Genomic DNA, 9,823 nt, shown 5'->3' on the forward strand with positions numbered 1-9,823 from the left:
CCCCCCCCCAAGGGTTTCTAACAAAATGTGTGCAGAGCTCTGGATGAACGTGTGCTGTGCTTGCGTTGGTTACTCAGCTGTGATCAGGAGATTCTCTACCTGATTCTGTCTCTGCACCTCTCTGGGCCTTTGTTTTCTCATATGTAAAAAGAAGCCCTTGGATCCAACAGAGGTGGATGAAGTTCACTCTCCAGTGTCAACTCCAATCAATAGAGGTGGCTATTCTGATGCTGGGTTGAGAAGCGCTGGGACACCTTGTCCAGGCTCAAAGAGAAAGAGTGCTATGATTGATTAGCAATGTCTGAGGATGTAAGACGGGGGCCTGGTGGGATGTCTACAATGTACCTGCAGACCTCAGAGAAGATCAACACCATCCCTCCATACTTTTATTAGCCGTTGTTGGTTTATGGTAAGAGAATTGGGAGACTTCTTGTCTCCACTCACAGTAGTTTGGTCACTCATTAACATCTGTTGATTTCTTACTATGTACAAAGCACAGTGGTAAGTTATTCAGGAAGTACGAAGATGTAAGATCGGGTTATTACCTTCAAGCAGCGTAGAGTCTAACAATGGAGATAGGATTTATGTTTAAAGTACTAAAAGCAAAGCAGTATGTGACATGTGCCCTGAGAGAGGTTTATCCAAAGGACTAAAGGAGCTCAGAAAAGAGAGGACATTACTTCTAATTAATCAGGAAAGGTGAGTCTTGAAGTATGGAAATCTTTTAAGGGCAGAATTGAGATGGATGGTAGAGAAGAGAAAAGAATTACTAGCCAAAGTTCACAAAGGGAAAATGCAACAGGGTGGGACTAGGGAGAGGTGCGTGAGGCACCCAGGGCACAAAATTTAAGGAGGCACTTGTGCAATCCTAGGGGTGAGCACCTCCCTAAATTTTGTACCCTATATGACTCATCTCCTCACTCTTAACCCTGAAATAAAAGAAATACAGGAAGAGTAGCAAATGGAAGCCTGGATAAGTATTAGGGAACATTTGGAAGTTAAGGCAGAAAGGTAAGCAGGGGACAAAGTTACAGAGGGCAGATCTTGCGGACCTGAGAAGTTGAGATTTCATTTGGTAGGTCAAGAGAGAGATGTGATGGCTGTTTACTTATGAAGATTATCTGGTGTGAGAGCATAGAATAGACCAGGATTCCACAAGCAAGCAAACTTAAGAGGGAAGAGAAGGGCAGGGAGAGCTGTCAGGAAACGATTGCACTGGCCCAAGCATGGAGTAATCAGGACTGGAAATACAGTGTGGCAATGGGGGTTGGAAAGGAAGGAACATGTGTAAGAAACAATTTCAAAGAATGAATGGTATTTGGGAACCAATTTAATGTAGTGCAAGGAGAACAAAGAAGAGACGAGTTAGAGTTGAATCCAATGACATTTAGGGAGAAGAAGATAGTGACGATAATGTAAGAGAGAAGAAAGTTGGAGGATGGATGGAGTGACAAACAATGTCAGATGCTGCAGAGGTTGAAGACTCTGGCTACTGAAGAGAGTCAAGTGATTTGTCAAGAAGATCTGGGAGAGCGATGGGGGCAGCAACGGAGACTACAGTCAGTCTTCAAGGGATTAAGGAATGAGTTATGGGGAAGAAAGGGGAGAATGAAGGTTACCCCTTTGAGAATGTTGGTGGTAAAAGGAAAAAAAGAGATTGGGGTGATTCATGGTTCACATATTTAAGAAAATGTTTTCTCTAGGTGATCCAATTTATTTGCAGCAAGAGACAAAGAAACTGGTGGAGAGAGAGACGCCGGGGAGATGGAGGGTGGCTGATGAGGGCGCAGAAGGCTCCCCTTTTGGAGAGTCTAGATGGAGGGGTGACCCGGGGAAAGGAGGGGAGAAAGTAAAAGCAGAAGCAGAGAGATTCTACAGTCAAGGTGGGTCCCTGCAATGGCTCCTTGACAGGAATATCTTCCCGTCTCTCCTTTCTTCCCCTCCTGCCCCTGCACCCACTGGTCCCCGATGGCTTACTTTCTGGCTCCCTCATACAAAAAAGGACGGGGCTACCTTCTGCATGGACTTACCCAGAAGTTTCAAGGGTCTCACGGCAGCCTGAAGCTCCTGTACCTCTGAGCTGAGGGCAACTAGGGTCACGAGGAGGAGGAAGCCTCCCAAATTCATGCTGCTGTCGGAGGTCTTTGGTAAAGATGCAGCAGGGCTGAGAACATCTGAAATTTATCCTCTTCTGCCCCCTGAGCTGGGATGAAATGCCAAGGGTGGGGCTAGAGTCTGTGGGAGCCTAAGCCCTGCCCAGAAGCTGACATGTCCGGAGAACACACACCATGTATACTTTGGGTTATGCCACATTGTTACCTAAGCAAGTCTCTGAGCCAAGGGAACACCCTCCTCTGACTGACAAATATGACTCCTAAACCAGGAAAGCAGTGAGTGACTGAGAAAGTAGGTGAATTGGGATACTTTCATTCACTCATTCCTTTTTCAACACAAGTATCAGATGTCTTCTCTGGGCCAGGCACATGCTGGGCATTAGGAATATGTCCTTACGGTGCTTACAATGTAGGAACTGGGCGCTAGCTGGTGGAGGTACAGCCTGCTCTTTCACTTCACCCCTCCTTGTTCTGGGCCCTGGCACCCCTGGTCTAGAGGGCAGGGAGAGGCAGTAGGAGAGGCAGCAAGGGTGCTCTTAGGTCACCTGCTGGTGGTAAGGAGGCGACTCTAGTCTCCTTTTGGCTTGGTCTGATTCTTTCTACTCCTGGGCACCAGGCAGACGTGGTGGCCTTCGCCTGTATGATACGTGTAATTGTCTTGGGATGGAGTTCCACCTCTTCTTGTCCACCTTCATTTCTGAGGACCCAATTTCCTGATATACGTGTTAAACTCTTCCAGAATGTCTCCCATCATGAAGCACTGGGGTGGGGGTGGGGTGCGACTGCAGTAACCAACCAGCTAGGCAGTGAATTTCATTTCTCCCCTTCTTGTACACACTCCTACACTAGAGGAGTGATTCTCTGAAACAAGCGGTCCCCTTGGTTTTCTGGAGGGATAGGCCCTCTTCCCTCCCCAGTAGCAGCAGGGATGGGGGAGAGGCATGTATGAATTCTGGCCATCAAAACTGTGTTTCATACGATGTCTATCTTCATGTGAGATGAGGACGACTGGGCTGGTTGGTAATGGCAGGACCAGTTTGTAACCTCTTAATAAGGCCCTGGGGAGCTGGTTGACTTCTCTTTACAAAGCGCAGTACTTGACGTTTCCCCAGGGCCCCTGGTTCCGAATTCTGGGGCTACAGGAAGAGAACTGCCCTGTTATGCTCCATTTGTCACAGTTCCTGAAATGCACCAGTTAGAGGTCCTTCGGGCAAACAACTGACCTCACAAATTGCTAATACCCCTAGGTGGGTTAAGGAGTACATTTATGGGTTATTCATTATGTAATTTTGCAAACTACCTTAACTCAATCCTGCCTATCCCAATGCTGAGATTGGTTGGTGTCTAATTTCTGTAACAGGGTAAGAGCCAGAAAGAAACTTTTAGAGATGCTGAACGCTGACAAGAGTATCAATCCATATGTAATTCCAAATATTTTTAAATGCTACAAAAAAGTTTAAATTGCACAAAACTCAAAGGTATGTCAAAATTAAATTCATTTCCTTTTAGATGTCCTCTTTTCTGATTTTATTTTGGGTACTCTGTCTTGCTGGTTCCCTTAGTTTGTCCTTTTGGTTACTCAAAGCTGAGTGGGGCCTTCAGAGCCTTGGTAATGAGGCCCCCGTCTTCCCTGGATTTACCTTGGCATGCAGTTATTTGGTGCTGCCAGCTAAGTAGACATTTAAGCCTTATAGTTTTATAAAGCCTAAAGAAAATTTTGTCTTGTGACAAAAAAATCTCACCAAGACCAGTAATCTGAATTGAAGCCCACCCCAGATGTGAGTGAAGGGCATAACAGCTCCCAAATGCCATTTAGTGAGCACTGGCCTTATTCCAGGCTAGGGTCTTTACCGACCTCCTCACATTTAATCCTAACAAGGCTGTGAGGTGGTCTGTTGGTTAGGGGTCTGATTGCTAAGAGAGGGAATTTACTATGAGAATGCAAGGGTGTCATTTCTGCTTCACTTTCTTTTTTTAAAAAATTATTTAGTTAAATTAATTAATTTATTTTTGGCTGCGTTGGGTCTTCGTTGCTGTGCGCGGGCTTCCTCTGGTTGCGCCGAGCGGGGGCTACTCTTTGCTGCAGTACGCGGGCTTCTCATTGTGGTGACTTCTCTTGTTGCAGAGCACGGGCTCTAGGCATGCGGGCTTCAGTAGTTGTGGCTCGCGAGCTCTAGAGCGCAGGCTCAACAGTTGTGGCACACGGGCTTAGTTGTCTGCAGCATGTGGGATGTACCCGGACCAGGGCTCGAACCCGTGTCCCCTGCATTGGCAGGTGGATTCTTAATCACTGAGCCACCAGGGAAGTCCTCTGCTTCACTTTCACATCTACTTCATCTTTCTTTCTCTGCTGACCATCTTCCTCTGTTTTTCAAACCATATGGTAGGGGGAATGTTACCTCCCCTGAGCCCTCAAGTTCAAGATGAGTCCAGAAAGTACTAGATTTTCCCAATCACAAATTTAAAATGCCAGAGGAGAGAATTTTCTTGGCCTGGTTTGAGTCAGATGTCACCTGCGCCCCCCAAACTGACAATACAAACAAAGCTGTTGAGGGCTCTGTGTGTGTGTTTGTGTAAGGGTGTATGTGTGTGCGCGTGTGTGTGTGTTGCAGTGGTATTCAGGGAGCAATTGTAATTAGGAAGACACACAACATTGTTTCCAATATAGACAGGATTATTGCCATTTTACAGATGAGAAAACTAAGTCACAGAGAGATTTAGTAACGTACCCCAGATGACAGTTAAAAGGCAGAGCCAAGCTCCAACTCCAAAAGTAGTGCTCTTCTCTAGAACACGTCACTATCAGGTTAGGTCCAAATTCTTAGAAAATAATTTTGATTCCTCTCGGTGGCACAGATGAATGAGCTTTTTTAAGAAAATTAATTTATTAATTTTATTTATTTTTGGCTGCATTAGGTCTTTGTTGCTCGGGCTTTCTCTACCTGCGGAGAGTGAGGGCTACTCTTCGCTGTGGTGTGTGGCCTTCTCATTGCAGTGGCTTCTCTTGTTGCAGAGCACGGGCTCTAGGCATGCAGGCTTCAGTAGTTGTGCCATGTGGGCTCAGTAGTTGTGGCACACGGGCTCTGCAGTTGTGATATTTAAAGGATGCTTCTCCTTTAAATGAAAGGAGCTCTGTATTATTGGGCATTCATTATGTGCCCAGCAAGACACCGTGGTGAGTACAGGTGTGTGCAGGAGCATAGGAGACTGGTGAGAAGGGTGGGGAGTGCAGCTGGAGGCTGAGCGTGTGAGCAGATGCAGAGGTGGCACTTGAGATGCCTGCTTGCGTTTTTTCTTCGTATACGATGTCTCGTGCCCCCGACTTTCCCACTCCCTTCCCCTTCTTGTCTTTGTACCGGGTCCTGACTTCCTCCTCCTGACAGTAACAGGTAGTTGCTGCCAGGACTCTCCAATCGCCTTGCGAGTTTTTTTTTTTTTTTTGGCTGCTTTGGGTCTTTGTTGCTGCGCGCGGGCCTTCTCTAGTTGCGGAGAGCAGGGGCTACTCTTCGTTGCGATGTGTAGGCTTTTCATCGCGGTGCCCTCTCTTGTTGCAGAGCACAGGCTCTAGGCGCGTGGGCTTCAGTAGTTGTGGCACGCGGGCTCAGCAGTTGTGGTGCACGGGCTTAGTTGCTCCACGGCATGTGGGATCTTCCCAGACCAGGGCTCGAATCCGTGTCCCCTGCATTGGCAGGCGAATTCTTAACCACTGCGCCACAAAGGAAGCCCACCTTGCGAGTTCTGAGGGCAGCCCCTGCAGCTCTGTGTTGACCATGTGGAGGAGGACGCGCCCCCCTCCCCACACGCCCCACTCCCGCACGCACATCACGCTGCTGAGTGGCGTCTCCTTTGATGACAATGCAGATGGGCAGAGATGCGCTCTTCCCCTGTGCGGCCACCCTCCGCCTGGCCTTCCAGAGACTTCCACTGCAGCTGGGGCACCAGGCCTCTGTCTCCACCCACCACCCCTCCTCTCCCTGACTCCTGGGTTCCTCTCATTAGGAGAGGGTCTTCTTGAAGTTGTCTCCCACTCATGGGCCAGATAAAATGATTAGAAAACAAGCCAGAGCTGCAGCCCCTTGTCTATCCTGACTCTCAGGAGCCCACACCTGTTCCTTGGACCTGGACGGTTCAGCAAGGTCCATTTTCTGCAACTGTGAGCCCCTGAGGGGTGAGGATTGGCTGACCTGCGCAGCCTGACCGTGCGGGCCAGCCCTCCCCAGGTGTGCCTGGGTTGAGATCAATATAAACACCGCTCCAGGCAGCAAGAGCCCCTGCAGCTGTGCCTGACGCCATATTCTCTGCCCCGTCAGCCGTGTCGGGGCTGGGCTGATGGGTGGGAGTGAGGGGCTACGCCTTTGTGGGTGGCCCGGTGTGAGTGGGGCTCTGCTGGACTTTCTGCAGGAGTTGCCAGGCTGCCACCTGCTAAAGAAGAGGATGTGTCACCCATAACTGCCGCTGGAATTTCTCCCTGGTCAGAGGTGAGGAAAGAAAAAAGCAGTGGGGGCCTGGACAAAAGGGGTATCTCAGGCAGGGAAATGGAAAGATTCCAGAAGAGCGCCCGGGGCCAGGACAATCCTGGCTGGCCTGCAGGCACCAAGTCGGCCGGCGTGCTGTTGCTGGTGTGGCTCCACGGCCCTTCCTGTAGGCTTTCAAGTCCTTGTACATATTCAGGTGTTTTACCTGGGAAGGGTGGGAACAGTTCAGCAGCAGCTGGCCTGGGGCTCAGCTCACGTTTACTCACAGACACCTCGGCACGGTCCCCTAGCTTTGCAATGAGGACGCTCCTTGCGTTGGGGGGGGGGGCTGGTGCTGCTGGCTGCATGGGAGACGATTCCCCACCTCTGACCAACTTCAGAATTGTTTACCACTGGAGCAAGTACCCTGATAGGGTTTTCCTCTGTATAACTGGTGGGTTCTTTTTTTTTTCTTTTTTGGTTCAAGGTAGATTTTATTCCTTTTTTGTATTTATAGATATAAGCATGGAAATCATTCATTCATATAAATACATTTATGTGAAGGGAATAACTTTTTTCTGTTGTTTAAAATTTTATTTATTTTTTTAATTTTTAAATTTATTTATTTTTCTATACAGCAGGTTCTTATTGGTTATCTATTTTATACATATAAATGTATACATGTCAATCCCAATCTCCCAACTCCTCCCACCACCACCCCCCCACGGCTTTACCCTCTCGGTGTCCATACGTTTGTTCTCTACATCTGTGTCTCAATTTCTGCCCTGCAAACCTGTTCATTTGTACCATTTTTCTAGGTTCCACATATATGCATTAATATACAATATTTGTTTTCCTCTTTCTGACTTACTTCACTCTGTAGGACAGTCTCTAGATCCATCAACGTCTCTACAAATGACCCAATTTCATTGCATTTTATGGCTGAGTAATATTCCATTTTATATATGTACCACATCTTTATCCATTCGTCTGTCTCTGGGCATTTAGGTTGCTTCCATGACCTGGCTATTGTAAATAGTGCTGCAAAGAATATTGTGGTGAATGTGTCCTTTCGATTTATGGTTTTCTCTGGGTATATGTCCAGTAGTGGGATTGCTGGATCATATGGTAATTCTATTTTTAGTTTTTTAAGGAACCTCCATAATGTTCTCCATAGTGACTGTATCAATTTACATTCCCACCAATAGTGGAAGAGGGTTCCTTTTATCCACACCCTCTCCAGCATTTGTTGTTTGTAGATTTCCTGATGATGCCAATTCTAACAGGTGCGAGGTGATACCTCATTGTAGTTTTGATTTGCAATTCTCTAATAATTAGTGATGTTGGCTTAGGGCAAGGATTAGGGTTAGGGATAGGGTAAGGGTTAGGGAATGGGTACGGTTTAGGGAAAGTGTTAGGGTTCGACAATGGGTTACGGTTAGGGTATGGGTTAGGGTATGGGTTAGTGTACGGGTTAGGACTAGGGTACGGGTTAGGGTAAGGCTTTGGGTAAAGGTTAGGGTTAGGGTAAGGGAATGGGTACGGTTTAGGGCAAAGTTTAGGGTATGACAGCAGGTTAGGGTTAGGGTACCTGTTAGGATATGGGTTAGTGTTAGTGTACGGGTTAGGATTAGGGTACGGGTAAGGGTAAGGCTTCGGGTAAGGGTTAGGGTTAGGTTTAGGGTTACGGCTAGGGAACAGGTACAGTTTTGGGTACAGGTTAGGGTACAACAACGGTTTAGGGTTAGCATACGTGTTAGGATTAGGGTACGGGTTACAGTAAGGCTTCGGGTAAGGGTTAGGGTTAGGGAACGGGTACGGTTTAGGGTTAGGGTTAGGGAAGGGGTACGGATTAGGGTACAGGTTAGGGTACGACAGCGGTTTAGGTTTATCGTACGTGTTAGGGTACGGGTTAGTGTTAGGGTATGGGTTAGGATTAGGGTACGGGTTAGGGTAAGGCTTCGGGTAAGGGTTAGGGTTAGGCTTAGGCTTAGGTTTAGGGAACGGGTACGCTGTAGGGTACATGTTAGGGTACGCCAATGGTTTAGGTTTAGCGTACGTGTTAGGGTACGTGTTAGTGTTAGTGTACGGGTTAGGATTAGGGTACGGGTTAGGGTAAGACTTCAGGTAAGGGTTAGGGTTAGGAAACGGGTATGGTTTAGGGTACAGGTTAGGGTATGACAACGGTTTAGGGTTAGCGTACGTTTTAGGGTACGGGTTAGTGTCAGTGTACGGGTTAGGATTAAGGAACGGGTTAGTGTAAGGCTTTGGGTAAGTGTTAGGGTTAGGGTTAGGGTTAGGGAACGGATACGGTTTAGGGTTCAGGTTAGTGTACGACAACAGTTTAGGGTTAGCGTACGTGTTAGGGTACAGGTTAGTGTTAGTATATGGGTTAGGATTAGGGTACAGGTTAGGGTAAGGCTTCGGGTAAGGGTTAGGGTTAGGATTAGGGTTAGGGTTAGGGAACGGGTACGGTGTAGGGTACATGTTAGTGTACGAGAACGGTTTTGGGTTAGCGTGCGTGTTAGGGTATGGGTTAGTGTTAGTTTACGGGTTAGGATTAGGGTACGGGTTAGGGTAAGGCTTCGGGTAAGGGTTAGGGTTAGCGTTAGGGTTAGGGAACGGGTACGGTTTAGGTACAGGTTAGGGTATGACAACGGTTTAGGGTTAGCGTACGTGTTAGGGTACGGGTTAGTGTCAGTGTACGGGTTAGGATTAGGGTGTGGGTTAGGTTAAGGCTTCGGGTAAGGGTTAGGGTTAGGGAACAGGTACGGCTTAGGGTACAGGTTAGGGTACGACAACGGTTTAGGGTTAGCATACGTGTTAGGGTACGGGTTACACTCTTCCCCTGTGAGCTCTGCAGTGTGTGGAACCTGGATCAAGACACAGGTAATTGCAAGCGTAATCCCTGATAGGCAGCTGACCTTTCTGGATGATATTGACCAGAGGTTAGCATTGAGTAATGTTGTATTTTCATATAAGCTCTCTGAGCCAAAAGAAATAGCTTGTTCCACCTAATATTCAAAACTACTATAGAACGGAGGCCACTTTGAGTGACAGAGAGAAAGGAGGTAGAAACCAAGGGACATGGTATTTATTGGGCATTTCTATGTGCCAGGTTTTATAAACACACACATACACGTATTTTGAATAATATATATATAATTATATTGTACATTGAATAATATATATAATTATACCTATAATATATACATATAATTATTTCTATACACACACACACACACACACACACAC

Source organism: Monodon monoceros, unplaced genomic scaffold (assembly GCF_005190385.1).
Source record: "Monodon monoceros isolate NGI ecotype Baffin Bay Population unplaced genomic scaffold, NGI_Narwhal_1 Super_Scaffold_9, whole genome shotgun sequence".
NCBI lineage: Eukaryota > Metazoa > Chordata > Mammalia > Artiodactyla > Monodontidae > Monodon > Monodon monoceros.